Genomic DNA, 21,749 nt, shown 5'->3' with positions numbered 1-21,749 from the left:
TTGTCTTTACTCCAAAACCAAGCATATGAAGAACCATCATCCAAGGCTTTTGTTTCCAGCCTTGATTTCAAAATATAGGGCTGTCCCAAAATAACTGGATAGCTGCATGAATCCTCTACAAAAAAATGATATTCATCCCTAATATCTCCAGTAGACACGGGTACATTTGGACAAGACGCATAAAGATCCCTTGATGAATTGTTTACTACCCGCATGCACCATCCTGGATCTACATCAATCAGCCAACCTCCATTCTCATACAAACTGCATGCCATAACATTAACTTTGGAACTATGATCCAAGAGAGCTATGCAAAGCGTTTCTCTTTCTCCCACTTTAACAATTGTCTTTGTTGTAGCACGAGCCCAATGCAATCGTGAATAATGACTGCTTGGAATAAAATGAGCATCTTCTTCTTCATGTACTTATTGATGGACATTCCTATCATACATAGCCTTCTCTCTATGCTTACTACTATCCATAAGACTAATTTTAGCCACAAGCTTACTATTTACACTTCCATTTAACCCATTTTCAACATCAATTTGCTCCAAATTAGCATTACATGTATCATTAGATTTCCTCTGAAGTTGTTTCTCTGTGTTTCTATCAACTTGCATTAATGCTTATAAAACTTCACCATCAAATTATCTTTTTTGGTTTAGCATATCAATGATTGCATCATGAAATTCACGCTTTGTAATTCCAAGAACTTCGCCAAGTGTGAAGCCCACTCTACTGCCAAGTATGCAATCCTCCAAGACCTTTTTAAGGTTTGTGGCAGTCTCAAGATCTGATTGTAACTTGTAACCTAGCTGCTTGCCCCTTTTCTTTCCTTCTTATTTATTCTCTTGAGATGCATCCTCCATAACATGCTCAAGTATGGCTTTTTCAACCTCTTTCTTTGCTGCTCCATTTTACTTCATGCTATGCATTTAGATGGGCCTAAAGAGGAAGGACCAGCAATGTCCTAATCTCTTCTTTTCTTTTCTCCACAAGAGCTACTTGATTATGAACCTCAGCCAAATAAGTATGGGCTGAAAATGAATCCACTGGTATACTCAATCTTGTTCTCCCTTGTATTAACTAACTTGCAGCCAATTTAGACTTTGTTGTTTTTCCCTTTTCCATGCAATCTAATGCCTACATCCAAATGTGAGATTTTTCTTTAGCTATGCCTCCTTTATGAGCTTCTTCAATCCTTTTAATTTTCAACCCATATGTGGCTGTATCTATCGTAACAAATGTTGTCCTTGCCACCATCTCTTCCAGCCTCTTCTTCATGCCACCATTTCCAAAATTCAGCTCTATTGGAAGACTAGTTTCTATTGCATATATTTTGCCATCTTTCCAAAAGACTAACCTTTTTGCTTTCGCTTCACGGTAGGTTGTATAGTCTCTCTTTTCATGTTGTTAATTCTCACACCAAATGCATCTCCTCTTGTATCCTTCTTTGTATGGTCTTTGGGTTGTTGTCCAAGCCTTCTCTTCTACCTTAACATCCAACTTTTCGACCTTTGCATAGATTTCTATCAAATTCAGCCTCAAATCACGCATGCCTTTGATTACTTCATCCACAGTATCACCTTTAAGAGCTGGACCAACATGTATAGCCGCTTATTCCATCATAGCTACACACGCCTTGGTTGCAATTTCAGCCCCCTTCTAAGCACTGGTAGGTGTGGTGCGTGTGCCCATCTTAATTTCATCTGCTCTCTCTTTAACAACATATGTATTGCCTTAGTTACATTATTCCAGTATGATTTCAACCCCATTTCAAAAGAAACATCTTCTAAGTGATCAGTTAGCTTCTCCTACAAGACATGATCTGGAGCCTTCAGAAACAAATCAAATTTCAAACTGTCCAATGATTGCTGCTCATCGGCATCCAATTGTGCATACAGACTTTCAAATTCATGGAGCAAAGTTGTAGCAGCCAACCTTTTATTGGGCTTTTCAATCCAATCTGTAAATGACTTTTTAGTTACCAATCATGTATCTTCCAAGAAAAACTCTTCTCTCAAAGCTTTCTTAAAAGCTGCCCAATCAGCATCTCTTCTATGTAACTCATCAATCCAATCATGCAATGCATGCATAGCCAAATGAGAGAAATACCAACTACATGCGTACTATGGTACTCCATGAAACAACATCTTTTTTTCATACAACCGAATGAAGGCCAAAACATTTTGACCCTTAAACTGCTTCAATTCTTGTCCCAGTGCCTGCAATGCATTCATAGCTAAGAAATCAATTTTTTCTGCTTCCTACCAATTTTGCATCTACTATTGTAATAACAACTGCTATTGTTGTTGTTGCTACAACAAAACGATCATCTGTTGTAAAGCATCACTACCACTTTAACCTATAGAATCACCCATCTTTATATACCTATTGTCGACTTTCACGTTGGGTTTACAATTGTCGAAGTGTTTGGGATTGAAAGTCTACCATGGGGGTAAGAGAAAGTAGGGTGAAGGTAGACAGGAGTAGACGGAAGAGAAGGGGTTTAAAGAAATAGAAGATGTAGAAGAATACTCATAGAGGTAAGACTTGTCAATTTATTTCTGCATTCTGAGAAGATAAATCTCTTGTAGACAAAAAATGTGCATAAAACAATAGCTTCCTCTATGCTGCTCAGACCATTAATTTGATACTTCCATTGGCTCCGAAAGGGGAATAAAATATCAGGACACCTGGCCAAAATTCTCCCAGATCATTCCTTCTCTCAGATTTTAGAGTGTTGTTCATTGCTTTAAAACTGCGGTCACACGTTGCATAATTTTGCCAATCCTTCTTTTTGCATAAAATCCCCCAAAAATGGTTGAAAGCTACTTGCTTTCTTTTACATGTCATCCTATTCTAGAAGCTATCTATATATTTTGGATATTTACAAGAGACAATATCTGAAATATCAAAAATTGACTAAACTTGTCAAAAAATCTAGTATTTTTGAACCATCCACACTACAGACACAGAATTAATGACTAATATGGTAGTGGCTCTCTAGATTGATAAGAAAGTCGAGTGACAATGCACTGTAGAGTTTTTCACATGCATGCATCTCGGTCCACATTCACACAAGAAGAGTTTTAGACATTTTTCATATGTAATTCAAGACTAGTGGCTTGTTGCATTTACCACAAATGACATTGTAACTCCCCTCTTTGCCAATTTTGTCGCAATGGGAAAACTGAGATGCCTAAGGTTGTTGCAGTGGGAGGTGTTAGAGACATTGTCGTTCGTTTGTGGTAGATGTGGGGTGTGCAAGTGTAATGTTTTCGAAGGGGTTTTTGTCAAAAGGTTGAATCCGACGGGGGTTAGAGGTAGAAGGAAGTAGAGATAGGAGATGGAAGTGAAGATAAAGAATACACAAGAGGTAAACACAATAATGACAAAGCACAATGAACTGAATCAATATGTCTTAAAAGAACCTGGAATCCTTGCACTACTAAAAGCAATCTCTAGGCATTAGATCTCCTAGAGCTTCTTTCTTGTAGAATAAAACGTGAATCGAAATTACAGCTCCTTCTTTGCTTCTCGGAACCCAAATCTGACGGCTCAGTTAGCTCCGAAAGGAGGGAAAAACCCCAGGACACGGATCTCCCAGATCACTCATTCTTCCACTTCCAATTCAAACTACACTTTTCAACCTGTTAATAGCGATTGTGACGTGCGCGAATTCGGCAATCTGTTTTTTTAATGAAAAATCTCATAATTGGCTGAAAAAGCAACTTGCTTTTTGCATGCCATCCTAATCTAGAAGCTTTTTTAACTTTTTTAGATTTTTAACAATAAATAATATAAAAAATAGACTATGGCAACCCATAGGTAGTAGATTCTCGCCTTTTGAATAATTTGATCCTTTTCGATGCTACCGAAAGTTTTATGGCTATCCCATCCAAGTCATTTAATGCATAAGTAGCATTATCAAACACCTATCTTATCACATACGGTCCAAACCATCTTTTGGAAACTTTACATATGGCACTATGCTGGTTGTCTAAACTGCTATCATAAACCAATACCCAATCCCCATCTTGTATGGTTCTTGGTCTCAATCTATGTCTTTTGTCAAACCGTTTCTTGTTTTGTATCCTTGCTGCCCTTAACTTTGCAATTTTTGCCTCTATGTCTTTTGGATTTTTTTCCAACTGTCTAATGCGTAAGGCCAATAACTCTCGATTCAACTCCTCCTCCCAAGGTAGCACACTCCATGTGACTGCCATCCCTTCTATCGGCATGATAGGTTTTTGACCATACATAAATTCTGTAGGCATATATCTTGTAACGGTGCTATGAGTTGTTGTGTTAGCCCACAAAGCATAAGGGAGCAATCGTGGCTACAACCGTGCAAAGAAATCATGACCTTCATCTACATCCAACTCACCCCTATCTGCAGTAATTTTTCCCACATAGCCATACCTACAAAAGATCTCTTCTAAGAGAAAAGTACACACGACATTTGTTGTCTTAGTACGTAGAGCTCTCCCTTCCACTTAATTAGTCAAGTCTTTACGGGCAAGCACAAGATACCTCATTTGCCAAAGACCTATAGGCATTGTGACCAAATCCACCACCCACTTAAAATGAAGAGACAATGGATATGTGGCCTGCAATCCATCCCGATGTCTCACAGATGAATACATTTGACATGTTGTACATGTTTTCACAAAGTGAACAATATCCTTATACATACCCTACCACCAATATCTTTCTTTGATCTTTCCAGAAGTACCCCAAACACCTCTATGACCAGCCCACAAGATTTCATGAAATTCTTGCATAACATTTAATTGTGAAGCTCTGTCACCCAAAACTCACAATGGCATACCCTGTTTCTTTTTAGAATGTTTCCATAAGTATCCATCTTTTAAGAAAAACCCATAGGCTTTCCTCCTAATCTTCTTAAACTCCTCATCTGACCATTCATCTCTCTTTGTTAATATATTGAGGTATTGACCAATTCTCAGCCACTCTCCTGCATATTTGTCTTCCAGAAACACTTCTACACAAGATGCAAAACATCTAAAGTGTCTTCTCTTTGTTGTCCAAGCTTTTTTTAATGCTATAGCAACACCTTGCATTGCTAAATTCAGTCTTACAACATCATTTTCAATCGCAAGAAAGTCATCTTCTTCCTCCTCATCCATCATCCCATCTTCATTCTCATAGCGTGCCCGAGATAACATGTCTCCAACTGGGTTATCTCTTCTTGCAATATGCTGAAATTCAGGGTTCAAAGATTTGATGTATGCAATCCACCGGAACATAGCAATGTCCAGAGTAGCACAACTAGTAATCATACCCAATATCGGCAAACAATCGGTCTCAATGACTACATGAGCACCCATAAAATACTCCTTATCACATTTAAGGGCCCTCGCAATTCCCCATAATTCTCTTTTTACCTGTGGATATCTTCTTTGTTGTTCAATCAATACTTTAGCACCAAAGCAATTGCATATCTTTGCCCTTCCTCATCATCTTGCCCAAGTGCCCATCCAATCCTGATTGGGCTTGTATCAACAGTAATAATGATAGGCTTTCTGTTTTGGCCTATCAAGACCATAACAGAAAATGCAGAAAACATCAAGTTGCTTGAAACAACTATGTTACTACAGGAAACTAGATATAATCTCCAATCAAAAGATAATGGAATCAAACATCAATAGTCATTTCTGAGCACTGCACACAGTCACATTCCATTCACGATCAAGAACCCACTGCTCGAATACAACTGCCTGACGTTTTTGAACTTCCGCCCTAACTTTCAGGTGACACATCATATGAAGTATAAAGATTGCTTTACACATACTGATCTAAAAGACTACATGCATACAAGTACTAAGGTATGAAAGAGTACTAAGTAGATGATGGAATTCAAGCCCTAACACCTGGCACAGCCCGGTGGATGACTGGGACAGTCATGACTCGAACCCACAAGCATGCATCTAAATGATATGCAGACTAACCCAAAGAACATAGTTATACCTTGCCAGAAGCCTTGTACCCCTTGAGAAGCCACACTGAGCAACAGTGAGTAGAGCCCCTCTAGGATACTCAAAGCCCTCTGGCGTAGTTGCGTAACTAGCCCTAAGTGTCAGTAAAATTTCAAGGCAACATGCCAGTACTGGAAACCGATCAAGTACAATGACATCCATACTACATCATAGAGAACAAAGATATAGAACCATGAATGAATCAATAAATCACTACTCCAATGGCAAAGAGTAGAAAATTTGATTAAGAAATATGTCGATGACGCTTCAACATCTGCATCATAAGAAATATATGGCAATATACCACACAGCTTGAATCTCGAACAAGAAACTTCATCTGCAAAGAAATATGTAAGATAATCCAAGAAAACCTGTAAAAGAAAACAATAAAGAACTACATCTGCATCTGCATCATACTCATCCATAGCTTCAATTTGTACCATATCACCCCAAAAATATTGCTTTGCATCAATCCAAACTGATAGAACATATATCTCATGACATTCAGGTACATGGAAATCCTGATCTTTAGGTTGTTGCTCTACTTGCTGTTTTCCATGCTCTAGCTACACTTTCTGGTCTAATTCCTACATTTTAAGCTGTTGCCACACTTTTCCTTACATGAGGAACTCAAATTGTTGTTGTAGGAATTCGGGTTGCAGAAATTCAGATTTCAAGAATTCAGGTATCTGTTGTCCATGCTGTGATTCTGACATTACCAAGCAGACCTAAACACTTCTGAATTACTGAAATATGCTGAAAACTTGAAAATTCCAGCAAACCTAAAAAATCATCTTGCGGGTAAAGAACTTGAGCACTTCCTGATAGAGAAAACTGCAATATACTTCTGGAAATATCATCTAACTTATCCAATATCCTCATTGCCATGCTCAAAAACTGATTATCCTGAACAATATCAACCATTTCTGCCAAAACATCAATTGCAAAGATATCCACTACGATAGATACTTGCACAATACTATTGGCTTCAACTTCGTTTCCAAACTGATTAGAATACTTAAAAACTTCAAAAATGTGAGGATGAACTAAAACATTAACAACTTGATCATTATCCTGATCATTCACATCTGCATTGTCCACTACATGCTCAAATTCTTTAGTATCTTGATTTTGGAAATTTTCCTGCTGCTCAGGATCAGGGTACATAGCTCTAGAATTCTGCAATAATTTATCCAATTCAATTCCTAAACTTTCTTGAACTTTAGACTGCTCCTTCCTTTCCAAAAAGTCTTCAGGATGCTCTCTTGAACAGTCATAAACTACAATAAGACCAATTTGCTGATTTTTAGGAGTTTCTTGAAGAAAAACTTCAGGATAAGTAGCGACTTGGTCCTGAATTAATTTATACTTCTCATTCCATATGCTGTCCTGAAATTCAACCTGCTCCTGCTGTTCAAGAAAACTGCCTGAATGCTGTCCTAACAGATTTCGGACTGCAAATTGAACAGTTTGCTGTTCTAAAACTGCATTTCCAGCCATGTTGAGCTGCTCCTGATACCCTTGAATGATACCATCAACATTTATCTCGAACACAGGTACCATTAAATCATTTTCTTGAAAAAATAATTCTTTCACATCAATGTCTACTTCATCTACCATATCAATTGTCTGTGCATACAGATCCTCAAGAATAACATCATGATTTGGAATATAAGAACAAGCCAACTAAGTATGCAAATTAGCAATTACATTATCCTTATGAGAAACAACTGCTTGAAGAGCATTAATGACCTCCGAATAATGAGAAACTTTCAAATCCATTATAGTCCTGACATGAAAAACCTCTTGTTGAAGCAATGCTTTCTCTTCCTGAAGCTGATTCATGACAGATAAAGCTTCAACTGCTGCAATTTCAGTTGCATTCCTCTCCTTTTCCAACTCAGAAGAAATCCATTCAATCATCTCAGTTGAAGATTGAGTCATAGGACATAACTCATGCAAATCTTCATGAAAACCACATGAATGGACTGATTTCTGCAATTCTTGACCTTCAGCCTACTGTGTAGACCTGTACCTTGTTGAAAACTGTTCATTTGATGTCTTAAAACTGACTGAAAACTGATCTGCTGCTGTCCCATAGCTTGCTGTCTTGAAAACTACTCATACAAGCAATGAACTAAAGAGTTGACAGTAGTAAAAAATGGCTGAATTTCTTTAGGCTGAATATTGAAATAACCTGGAATAGTATTCAGCATGCTGGAAATATAGGTATCCTGGAAAAATACATCTTGAAATGATGGATTTTGCACTACAGGCAGTGGCATTTCAAGTACTTGTAAAGCCTCTTTAGTGAAATCAGACTCCCTTAATGCATAGTCTTCCTCAAAACTAGTAAGAGAACAAAGAAGATCATCCATAATAGCATCTTCATTAAGAAAAACATCAGCCTCATTCTTGTCATACATGATAGCATCATCTTCTTGAATATGCAACTGATCTTCTTGATCAGCAGACTGATCATCAAACTGATCAACTTCCTTGATGATAACTTCATCACTTCTTTCTTCTTCAATACAATAGATTCGAGATTGATTAGAATAGTTTGCAAGACTCCAAAGCATGGAAAATACCTTCAAGTTGTCAATACAAGGTGTGTGATGCTCCACTCTTCCATTGGTAAGCTCCTGTGTTGGGTTTGGGGTACTCGAGGATCTTTGGCTTCTTTGGCTCTTGTCCTCTCTCACTCCCTCAGCCTCAATCTTTGGCAAAAACATAGGTAAAGGGTAACAATCATCATCATCACTTGAATCTGAATCCTGATCTGAATCCAAAACATCATAATACTTCTCGTTGAGCTTCACAACTGCTCTAAGAAATCTTTGAACCTGCTTCAAACTTGAGCAAGACTTAACCTTCCGGCCTTCATGATCATCATGCCATTCATAAGCATCATCAAGTACAGTCGCAAAAGAAGTAAGCTTTTCCCATGCTTTATCCAGCCTTGAATCTGAACCTTTCTTTGTGGCGGAAGAGAACTTCTTGTGGATACCATTGAACTGCTTACATAGATCAAACATCCAAAAATACTTACATGACTTTCCTCTTTCATAGGACTCATGAACATATGGACAACACTTTGAAGTATGGCCATGCTCAAAACAGATTTTGCATCTCTTGTCCTTCTTCTTGGATTTACCCATAATGAAGCATAGCTACTATTTGAAAATAACTTGCTTTTCCTTCAACCAACCTCAAAACTCTGCAGTGATAGAGTGGAAGTCTTCAGCCTATGGTATTCAGGACATTCTTGCAATTCTAATAGTTTAGGATGCTTGAAACACTCAGTTGCAGGTAGATCTTGAAAAATGCCAAAAAAAACTCCTTTGTTGACAAGACTTCTTAGTTTTATCAAGCTTCCTTCCATCTTTCATGCGATTCAGGTTATGCCTGTCATTTTCATCCTGCAATTCAGATAACAAACCTAAAATTCTTGCAATTCAGGTAACAGACCTGCAGATTCCTGCAATTCAGTTAACTGCCTAAAACTTCCTGCAGTTCAGGGAATTGCCTGAAAATTCCTGCACTTCAGGTCAGTCCTTCAGGCCAGTCCTGAAAATTCCTTTCTTTTTGCATCTTGCCTTTCTTCCTTATCCAAGTGAACATAAATCCTATCCTTCTTAATCATCTCCATTCTTGCACCAACAAATCTGAGTTTGAGGACCACTTGAAATATCCATAAATAGCATACTGGTTCCAAAATTCAAGAACAACCATGGACAACATATAATCTTCAAGAATGCCATATAGACTTGCTGTAGACATCATAATTGACTGCATAAACACACTGCCCTGAATATTACAGCCCCTTTATTGCTTGAATTGATATCAGCCACAAATAGCACTTGATTTTGAAGAATGACATACAGACATATAGCACACAGCATGATTGTTCACATCAATATGTATAGCCCATTTCATAGATATGCATTGAGCCTTGCACATAGCTTCCATAGGATTAAACCAACATGAACTCTTTGCTGTAGTCTGAGAATAACCAATAGTAAATACATGCTTCATTCCATGAAGAGGCATGTACATCCTCTAAATAGCACTACAGTAGCCCCCTATTACAGTAGTGCTTAATGAAATTCCAGGTCTTTGCATTCCCTTGCATTTGGAGTCAAAGGAGACTCTCGAAGCGTATCTCGATTTCTAGGATGATTAACACAAATAGTAAGAAATTGGACTGCTTTCCTCCCATCCTTGCTTCTGACTCTTGCATAAGCAGAACCATCATCAAGCACCTTTGTTTCCATACACACTCCTGTAATATAGGGCTGCCCCAAAATCACATCATATGATGAATTATCTTGCACAAAGAAGTGTTCCTCTTCTTGTACATCACCAATCGTCACCTTTACATTAGGACATGCAGCATAGAGCTCTCCCGAAAAATTATTTGCAACCCTCATACGCCAACCATGATCAGTGTCTACAGGCCATGCACCATTTTCATACAATCCACACTCAATGACATTTATCTTAGAACCATGGTCAAGTAAAGCAACACAAGGAGTTTCACGTTCCCTTATTTTCACTACTGTTTCAGTGGTAGCTCTAGCCCAATGATTTCTTGTGTAGTGACTTCCAAGAATAAATCCTAAAGTATTTTCCCCATATTATTGCATCTGCCTTACTCCACCATGCATATTGCTACAAGGCAATTCATTTTCACATGATGTCCACTGATTAGTAGCATCTTGCACAGATAATCCAGTACTTACTTCATGCTCATATTCAGCCCGAAATACCCAACAAACGAGTTTCCTCTTCAAATTGCAGCAATGCACTAGTGGTATCACCAAGAAACTAACTCTTCCTCTTAATTATTCCAATGATCTCATCATGAAATTCTCGCTTGGCAATGCCAATGACCTCTCCCGAGTTGGCTGCTTGCCCTTCCTTTTGTCCTCTTATTTGCTATCCTGTTTTTGCTCGTGTGACTAACCTCTTCCATAACATGCTTGGGAGGTGGCTGATTTGCAGCTTTAGGCTCATCCACACTTCTTCTTGTCATTCTTTTTTGTGTCCCTGCATTATCTTCATCTCTTTTTCATTTTTCTTCGACAAGTATATCCATGTTTTATACCTTTGCTAAATATGCATACACTGAATATGCATCTACCGGTGATTCCCAACTAGTTATGCCACGAATGTCTTGCCCTACAGGAGACATTTCACTATCAGTGACCTTTCTCTTTTCAGCTGCATGTAAAGCATGTGTCCATATTTCAGCCTTTGGACCAACCATCACTTGGTCCTGCATTCTATCCAACTGTAGACCAAAAGCAGAAGCATGTACCGCTGCATAAGCATTTCGAACTGCCAAGTCTTCCAACAACTTCTGCATACCTCCCTTTCCAAAATTCAAAGCAAGAACCAATCCCATTTCTTGTGCATGGATCTTTCCATATTTCCAAAAGATGCACTGTCGTGCCAAGGTCTTCCGATAGACAGCACAATCCTTTCTCTCATGCTACAAACTATCACACCACATACATCTTTTTCCTGGCTTAGGAACTACTGCCTATCCCCTATCCTCTTGTTCTTTTTCATCCAATTTTGCAACCTTCAGTTGAAGCTCTCGCATGCCTTTGACCAATTCATCTAAGACATCTTCCCTAACAGAGGGAACAATAGCAGGTCCAGTCATAGGGTTAGCCATATAAGTAGGTGGCTTACTGGATATGTCAACTTTTTTGCCCATAACAGTGGGCAAGCTAGAGACATGCAATCTTTCTCTTCTTCTATGCTTCTTTGCAAGTGCAATAACAACTTCCTTGACATGTCTCCACACTGTTTTCAAACTTGCCTCTGTAGCCTAATCCTCTAGCAAATCATCAAGCTTCTCTTGAAGCTCAAGATAAGTTGCATGTAGAAACAATTCAATTTTCTAACTTGTAAGAGCTTACTGTTATGCAAGATCCAACTCCTCAAATCAACTTTCAAATTCTCTTAACAATTCTGTAGTCACAAGACCCATATTGGGTTGCAAAACCCACTCCTGAAAAGTCTTGCGCATAATCAAACTGGTATCCTCAATGTAAACTTCTTCCCTGAGTGTCTTCTTGAAAGCTACCGAGTCAGCATCCTGCATGTATAATTCAATGATTCATGCTTTCAGTTCATGTATAGTAACACGTAGAAAATACCGGCTCCATGCAAGTTGAGCCACTCCAAAGTATTCCATCTTTTAAGCATAGGTATATACATATGCAGATACATTCTTGCCATTGAAGAACTTCACCTCTCATGCTCAATTTCTTGCAAAGCATTCATCACAACACTTTTTGTTTGAGCAGAAGCTTGCATCACCTATTGTTGTTGTTGTACCTGCATAAGCATATTTATATTTTGCAACAATTGTTGCAAAACATCATTGGAGATTGTGTTCAAAGGTTCTTCCATCTTGTCTAGGTTCTCCCATCTTGTCTTTCCTTCTTTTGATGACCTCTCACGTCGGGTTCACCAATGTCGGAGGGGTTTTTGTCGAAAGGTTGAATCCACCGGGGATCAGAGGTAGAAGGAAGTAAAGATAGGAGATGGAAGAGAAGATAACGAATACACAAGAGGTAAACACAATAATGACAAAGCACAATGAACTGAATCAATATATATTAAAAGAACCTGGAATCCTTGCACTACTTAGAAGCAATCTCTAGGCATTAGATCTCCTAGAGCTGCTTCATAGAACAAAACGTGCATCAAAATTACATCTCCTTCTCTGCTGCTCGGAACCCAAATTTGATGGCTCCGTTAGCTCCAGAAGGAGGGTAAAACCCCAAGACACCTGATCACGGATCTCCAAGATCACTTCTTCTTCCTCTTTCATTTCAAACTACAATTTTTATCCTGTCAACAGCGATTGCGACGTGCACAATTTTTTCAATCTATGTTTTTAATGAAAAATCTCATAACTGGCTGAAAAAGTAACTTGCTTTTTGCATGCCATCCTAATCTAGAAGCTTTTTTATCTTTTTTGGACTTTTATAATAAATAATATAAAAAATAGGCTAAAATTATCCAAAAATATAGTATTTTTGGATAATCCATGCAACTCACACTAGTACTAATGACTCAAATCACATTGACTCTCTAGATCAATAAAGAAGTTGGATGATGATGCATTCCATGCTTTTTCACACTGTGTCCGCACAGCATCACGACAACATTGCCATCATCGCCCTATCTCTCTCTGCAGTACGAATCCTGCACGAGTCATGGTCCATAGGCTAGCACATATTGGGTCACGTCTTGAAAACCCAACTCACAAGATATGCAATGTCGATGCTTTCAAATCACATCTGACGCCTTCGAAGTTGCACCATGTCATAAGGCCTTGATGCCTTAGGTATCCCTCCCATGCCATGGCTTCCACATAACGTAGAGGTCACAATTGTCTAACTCATGCATAGATATGCTTGTGCTTGGAGTTGCCAAATTACGTTGTCATACTGCTATGCGCACACCATGTAAAAAAATCTAGATTGTGGCTTCCTTTTAGATTTAGATTGCCAATGCTACTTTAGGCATTAGTGTTAGTGTCCATGGCTCAAAATATTAGATTTTTTTTTGACAAGTTTTTAGTCAATTTTTTATATTCTAGATATTATCTCTTGTAAAAATCCATAAAACTATAGATAAATTCTAGATTAGGATGACATGTAAAAGAAAGCATGTAGCTTTTAGCCAATTTGAGAGACTTTTATGTAAAAAGAGAGATTGACGAAATTGTGCAATGCACAATCATTGTTTTTAAGCAATGAACATCACACCGAAGTGGAAGATAAAAAAGGAGTGATTTAGTTGAAATTTGGCTAGGTGTCCTAGTATTTAACCCCCCTTTCGGAGCTAATGGAGGCATCAGATTAGCGATCTGAGCAGCATAGAGGAAGGTATTATTTTGTACACGTTTTTGTCTATTAGAGTTGTATTTTCTCATAATGCTGAAAGAAACTGACAGGCTTCATCTATGTTAGTATTCTTCTATATTTTCTAATTCTTTTTTAGAGTATTCTTCTACATCTTCAATCTTTTCAAACCCCCTTCTCTTCCGTCTACTCCTCTCCCTAAATCTACCTTCACCCTACTATCTCTTATCTTCAAGAACTTGCCTCCGGAGTAAAAGCTCTTGAATCCCCATACATTCTTCTCTTACCAAACCCTTGTGGTGACCTTCAACCCTACACGCTGCCACATTGGTGACCCCGATGTGAAGGTCGGTGTAAGAGAACTCCAAGATGGGGGATTCTTCAAGAGATACTCTACAACAATTGGTGCACATACTGCAACAGACTCAGCAACAACAAATCCAAATGTTACAACAACAACAACAACAACAAAGGCAAGACGAAGAGAAGATTGATTCCACAACTATCAAGGCCCTAGAGGAAGTTGGGTGGGAATTAAAACAATTTAATGGTCAAAATGTCTTTGTTTTTTTTTTGCTTGTATGTTGAAAAAATGCTCTTCTTTGGTGTACCACAACATGCATGGAGTCCCTATTTTGCCAGACTAGCCAAGCACGGTCTTCAAGAGAGAATCCATGGTTTTTTTCAGTAAGATGTGGATTGGTCTTCATTCAAAAAATCCCTACGCGAAGAATTCTTCTTAGAAGACTTTGGCCTTATGATGAAGAAAAGTTTCACTGAATAGGTTAAAAAACCCAACAAAGGTTTAGTTGCAACATCTCTATACCATGAGTTTGAAAGTAAATTTGGACAACTTGATCTTGAAGACCAACAAAGTATGGAAGGTCAGAAGATTGAATTATTCCTTAGGGCTGCAGATCCCATTCTGCAAGAAAAGCTTGCTGATCGGCTAGAAGATGCTACCTCCAAATCAGGAGTCAAGACTGCATGGATAGATGTTACTGATGCAGTTAACATGATTGCTCGAAGAGAGCAGATTCGAGTAGGCTCTACTTCAACTTTAATAACTCCATTGATGGAGCTTGTTTCACCTTCAAAATCCCCTATTCCTTTGACTAATCAATCAACTCTTTCTTCTTCTATTCCTTCTAAAAATGATATAATGGATGAACTCATTAAAAGAATGCATGACCTTCATCTGAATCTTACAAAAATTAGTTCCAAGGTGGAGAAGCTGGATGTCAAAGTTGAAGAATGAGGACGATCATCAACTTAAAGACCCATGAGAGAAGGCTTTAAGAGGCATTGTATTTGGTGCGACAGCCAACAACATGACAAGAGATAGTGTTGTGCCTTCCGTGAGGCTAAAGTAGAGAAGCTCATCTTTTGGAAAGATGAAAAATTTCATGTAGCTGAAATTGGTTTTCCACTGGAGCCATATTTTGGCAATGGTGGAATGAAGAAAAGATTAGAAGATTTAACTGTAATGAATGCCTACACAGCAATTGATGAAGCTACCTATGGGCTAAAATTTGAGCCAACTAAATCAAGTTTGAAAGCATGTAAAGCTAATATGCAATCTAAAGTATGGATTCAGACACTAGATCAAATGGAACATGTTAAAACAGCCAAATAAGATTTGGCTAACGTCAGTCAGTGCATTGGAGGAATAACTGGTTGGAAAGAATCGGTAGACTTTTTTTCCACCTTTGCACATTTGGCTGACATCAATCATAAAGAAGTCTTGATTGAAGAAAAGAGAAGAATAGAAGATGAACCAGGGCCTTCCTCTTCTGGCCCTCAAAAACAGGTAACTAGAAAAACACCTGAACAACCAAAGCTTGCTGAAAATATAACCCCAGATCAAGATATGGAAGATGTGCCATAAACAAAGAAGACCAAAGGAAAGAAGAAAGACAAGCAGCCAGGCAACAAATTGCAGTTTGACATAGAATCTACAACTGATCTCAAACGAGTCCTAGAAGAACGAAATCTAGAAAGCAAAATTGAATTCACCTTAGGCGAATTTCTTGGAATTTCCAAATGTGAATTCCATGATGTAATTATTAATGTAATCAAAAGAAAAAGACAATATGCTGGTGATGAAGCTGAAGAAACAGTGCATGCTTTTTTGCAAGTTCTTCAAGTTTTTGTGCAGGATGAAGAGAAGCAAACTTTACAAGGAATTCATATTGAAGCAGTTAAAGAATTAATTGCAGTAATTGAAGTTGAAGATAAAGAAAGCATGAATGTAAAAATTAAAGAAGTGAAGTTGAAAATGTAATGGTCAGCTGGTCCAAACTAATTGGGCAGCTCACCTCTAAAAAAGAAGGCCGTCTACAGCACATGCATGAGGAGGAAGAGGCTTGGTTTATTCCAAGCAGTCACTACTCCCATATGCATTAGACCAACAACAGAGACAATTGTCAAAATTGGAGAAAAAGAAACACCATGTATTGCACTCTTAGACCATGGCTCGGAGATAAACGTCATGGCAAGGAGCCTCTATGAAAGTGGTGGATGGCCCATAGATGTTGATCCAGGATGGCAAATGAGAGCTGCAAACAACTCTTCTGGAGAGTTATATACTGCATGTCCTAATGTGCAGGTAACTATTGGAGACATAAAAGACAATTTTCACTTTTTTGTTCAAGACTCTTGTAGTTATCCTATCATTCTTGGGCATCCTTACATTTTTTAAGCCTGCTTGGAAACAAAATCTCTCGATGATTGTTCTTCCTATGCTCGAATCCAAAGCAAAGATAATGAACGAGCTGTCCAATTTCTTACTATGTGTGTTAACCATCATTGAAACAGAGATCGACTGCGTGATTATCATGTGCCTTCTAATGCCCGAGAATTCAAGGGTTTTCGGGCTGCACTGCTATAAAAGGAGGCTATGGTAGTGCATCATGTAAAAAGATTGAACCTCCTTATGCTACAGAAACTGTCTCTAGCAAATCTGTATGTATGTACAGCCAATAGTAGGGGTTGTTATAAGTCTCTTCCAGCCATGATTAAAGCTGAAAGAAAATACTTATGTCATGTAAAAAGGGAGCTAAAAAATTATGACATGATGGTTGAAAATGAAGATATTTCAGGCATTTTGTTTGTACTGATTACTATTGACACATTGGTTGAAATATATGCAGCTGCTCATATAGAAAATTAGGTTGAAAATCAATCCATAGAAGTATGTACATTGGATTTCTATCAAACAATTCAAGAATTTGTTGAGCAGGAAGACATTAGTTTACTCAACAAGGTTGAAGCACAAGTGGAAACAAAGTACAAGATGGTGGATAAGAAAGTCAAGCGTATGGTAGTCCCACTACCTTCTGAAAGTGAAGGGTTGGCTGATAGGGCAGCAAATCAGGCAAGTCATCATGATCCTTTCAACATTGGTCACAAGTTCACATCTGAAAGTATAAAAGAGCTCAAAATAGGCAAAAATTCTTTCCTTTCGCCGGTTAAAAAACATTCTTTTATGCAAATACTAATGAAACATGAAAAAGCTTTTGCATTTCAGTCAAGTGAAATAGGCTGTGTGGATCCAAATATTGTGGCTCCTATGGTCATTTTTACAGTTCCACATGTACCTTAGAACCTCAAACCGATTCCTGTTCCAAGGATGCATTTGCCCAAATTACTGGAACTTCTAAATGAAAAGATCAGAATGAAGATTTTGGAACCTTCTTCAGCACCTTACTCAAATCGATGGTTTACTATGCCTAAGAAAATTGAATCTTTATGATTCATTCAAGATCTACAACCTATCAATTGTTTCACAATCTGAAATGTTGGTTCGGGTCCAATTGTTGATGAGTTTGCTGAAGCTTTTGCAGGTAGAGCAATTTATTCTATGGGTGACCTATATTTAGGATATGACCAATTTTAGCTTTCATTAGAAAGCTGAGACATTATCACAATGAAGACACCTCTTGGATTGGTCTGCATGTGCACTCTACTACAAGGTGCAACAAACTTTGTAGCCCATATGATGAATGCCATGCACAAAGTCTTAAGGGACTTTATTCCGCAACTTACTCTTCCATTTCTTGATGATGTACCTATCAAGGGATGTGAAGTCAATGAACAGAATGAGGAGCTTGACAAAGATGGTTGCATGACATTTGTAGCTAACCATATTCATGATTATGACATGATTTTGACAAGGCTAAAAGAGGTACATCTTACCCTTTCTGGAGCTAAGTCAATTTTTGGAGTAGAAGAAGTCCTCGTGGTTGGTCATCTATGTGGCCCCTATGGACACAAACCTTCGTCAATCAAGATAGATGCCATCAGCAGAATGCAAGAAAAATACACAAATGCTTCGGAATAAGAATATTTCTTGGGGCATGCGTATTCTATCTTATATGGATACCACATTTTGCTCATGTAGTCAAAAATCTTGATCAATTATAAAGAAAAGGCCAAAGATTTTCTTGGGGTAATGAGCATATTCTCACTACGCATAAATTAAAGAAGCTGTTAACTTCAGCCCCCACTCTCAAAAGGGCTGATTATTCAAATGCTCAACCCATCATCCTTACTATGGATATAAGTCCCATTGGGATAGGATGGGCTGTTGGCCAAGAGGATCTTGAAGGTGACATGTATGCAATTCATTTTGGAGCAAAAGTTCTCAATGAACGTCAAAGAAGGTATGTACAAGTAAAAGGGGAATTTTAGGGAGTTGTAACAACATTAAAGTGTGATTGTGAATACTTTATAGGTGCTTCCGTAGTGGTAGAAACTGATTGTCTTCCACTCTTGGGCATGACTGCCAACTACTCTACACCCGACATTGCTATGCTAAGATGTATTGCATATATTAAATCTCTCAACCCCGAATTAAAGCATATTGCAGGAAAGGTGAATCCAGTTATTGACATGCTATCACATGCAAGATATGACAATGAAGAAGAGTTGATGGAAGAAGATGAAGTTGAAGAATCTATACTTGTTGAATTTCATTCCATGGCTGCTAAAAATACATTTTCAGTTACAACATATACTGGTCCAAAGGTGAAAACAACAAGGTGGTAAACTAGAAGCCATCATACTCATTGCATTGCTCAAGTTCTAGTTCATTTCCTTGAAGAAGATTATGAAGAAGATTGGCTGAAGATCTCGGCCAATATTTGAGCACAATGAAAAAGGAGACTTGGACTGATGAGGAGTTCAAGCATATCAAGAGGAAAGCTTATGGTTTTTTTCTTAAAGAAGGACATCTATGGAAGCATGCAAAGAAGAAGAAAGGAGCATCTGTTTGAGTTGTAGGTAACAAAAGGTTGCAACAATAGATAATGAAGGAATTTCATGAAAGCTTGTGGGCAGGACATAGAGGCATATGGGGAACCTTTATTAAAGCCAAAGAAAAATATTGGTGGCAAAACATGTATCGGGACATAGCACATTTTGTTGAAACATGTTATGTGTGTTAGATGTATTCTATCGTCAAGCATTGAGATGGGTTACAACCGACTTATCCCTTGTCTATATATTAGAGATGGGTTATTGATCTTGTAACCATGCCTACAGGAATATGGAATATGTGATATTTAGTGCCTGTAAGAGAGGATCTAACCAATTAAGTTGAGGGCAAAGCCTTAACAACCAAATCCACTCAAGCTATTTGTCATTTTTTTCTTGAAGAAGTGTTTTATAGATATGGTTGTGTGGATAAAGTAACTGCAGATAGAGGAGAGTTGGATGCTGATGAGGCATGCAACTTCTTTGCTCAATTGGGTATTAAGTTGGCTTTAACATCCGCCTACAACCCTGAAGTCAATGTGAAAAGTGAGAGAGGGCACCGGCCTATTCTCAAAGCTCTAGCAAAGTCTTGTAGAGGAAATATTAAAAAATGGCCTAAAATGCTACCTTTTGCATTATGGGCTGACCAAACTACTCACAGTACAGTGACTAGCTATATGCCAGCTGAACTTATGCATGGACAACAACCAATTATGCCAATTGAAGAATCTATTCTCACATGGAGTCTTCTACCTTGGGAGGAAGGCATCACTAGAGAAGAGTTGCTGACTTTGCATATATGGCAATTAGAAAGAAGGCCTAAAGATGTTCAAGCAGCTATTGAGAAGCTAAAGATAGCAAGACTAAAGAATAAAAGAAGATTTGATAAGCAACATCGACTTCGACCAAGAGCAATTCAAGAAAATGATTGGGTGCTTGTCTATGATAGTAGCCTAGACAATCAATACAGTGCTTCTAGAAAGATGGTAAAGCATTGGTTTTGGCCCATATGTGGTAAAGGTCATTCATGAAAATGCCACATATTCATTAGCTGAATTGAATGGAACAAGTATGAAAATACCCATAGCTGGAAAAAAATCAAGCTCTTCAAACGAAGAGAAATTTCATCATATGAGCTAGAAGACTTGAATATAATTCAAGATCATGAAGACATAGAGGAAGAAGAAGAGGCAGAAGACGAAGACATTGACATGGCAAAATATACTTCTTATGACACTGCAAATCCATAAGACTTTGGCACATGCCAGCGGATGTGCATGTTAAGACGGGGTGGATGTCATGCCACTATGTGCACACCGTGTAAAAAAATCTAGAGTGTGGCTTCCTTTTAGATTTAGAGAGCCAATGCCACTTTAGGCATTAGTGTTAGTGTCTATGCTTCAAAATATTAGATTTTTTTTTGACAAGTTTTTAGTCAATTTTTTATATTCTAGATATTATCTCTTGTAAAAATCCATAAAACTATAGATAACTTCTAGATTAGGATGACATGTTAAAGAAAGCATGTAGCTTTCAGCCAATTTTAGAGGATTTAATGTAAAAAGAGAGATTGACGAAATCGCGCGACGTGCGATCGCTGTTTTCAGGCAATGAACAACACTCCCAAGTGGGAGATGAATGAGTGATCTGGTTGAATTTTGGTCAGGTGTCCTGATATTTAACCCTCCTTTCGAAGCTAATGGAGGCATCAGATTGGCAATCTGAGTAGCGTAGAGGAAGATATTATTTTGTACACGTTTTTGTCTATTAGAGTTATATTTTCTCATAATGCTGAAAGAAACTAACATGCTTCATCTTTATTAGTATTCTTCTATATTTTCCAGTTCTTTTTGGGACTATTCTTCTACATCTTCAATCTCTTCAAACCCCCTTCTCTTTCGTTTACTCCTCTCCCTAAATCTACCTTCACCCTGCTGTCTCTTATCTTCAAGAACTTGGCTTGAAACCTTCAATCCTTCTCTTATCTCTACCATCTCCGAAGTAAAAGCTGTTGAACCCCCATACATTCTTCTCTTGCCAAACCCCTGTGGTGACCTTCAACCCTATGCGTTGCGACAACACCATAGGACCATCCCACACTCAGTAGGTTTCACCTAGAACCATCCTTAACCAGGTTGCCATGGAGGCATCATGGGTTGTATCCCACCTCTCCTCATAAGTCTCAACTCTTACGAGTCTCAAATTAGGGGGCCCAATGTGTTGTGGTTACAGAGAGAATCTTTTAGATGGAAAAGCAAAAGAATGGTTGCTCCATGTCACACAGTGCCTTGGAGGAAGGGGGCGACATAGATTTGCTTAACCCTCACACTCCATTTTCTCATAGTTACCCTCACTCCCTCACACTGGAGTGTCAAGTCATGCTTGAAGCACATTGATAGTAGCTGAGTCCTCACCCATGAGAGTAGCTAGTAAAGTAATATGTAAAATGTAGTGGGGCCTGATGAGCATGAGACGTAGTTATGTAGAAAATAGATCAATAGTCATTGACATTGAGTGGACCATAAGAGCCTCAGAGTCATAGTTCTATTAATAGACCTTCAAGTGATAGATTGAGGTCATAGGCGACTCCGCCAAGTAC

This window comes from Lygodium microphyllum, chromosome 4 (assembly GCF_053477565.2).
Source record: "Lygodium microphyllum isolate KBCC chromosome 4, Lygodium_microphyllum_v1.1.10, whole genome shotgun sequence".
NCBI classification, from domain to species: Eukaryota; Viridiplantae; Streptophyta; class Polypodiopsida; order Schizaeales; family Lygodiaceae; genus Lygodium; species Lygodium microphyllum.
Note: the sequence above shows the minus strand (reverse complement) of the source record.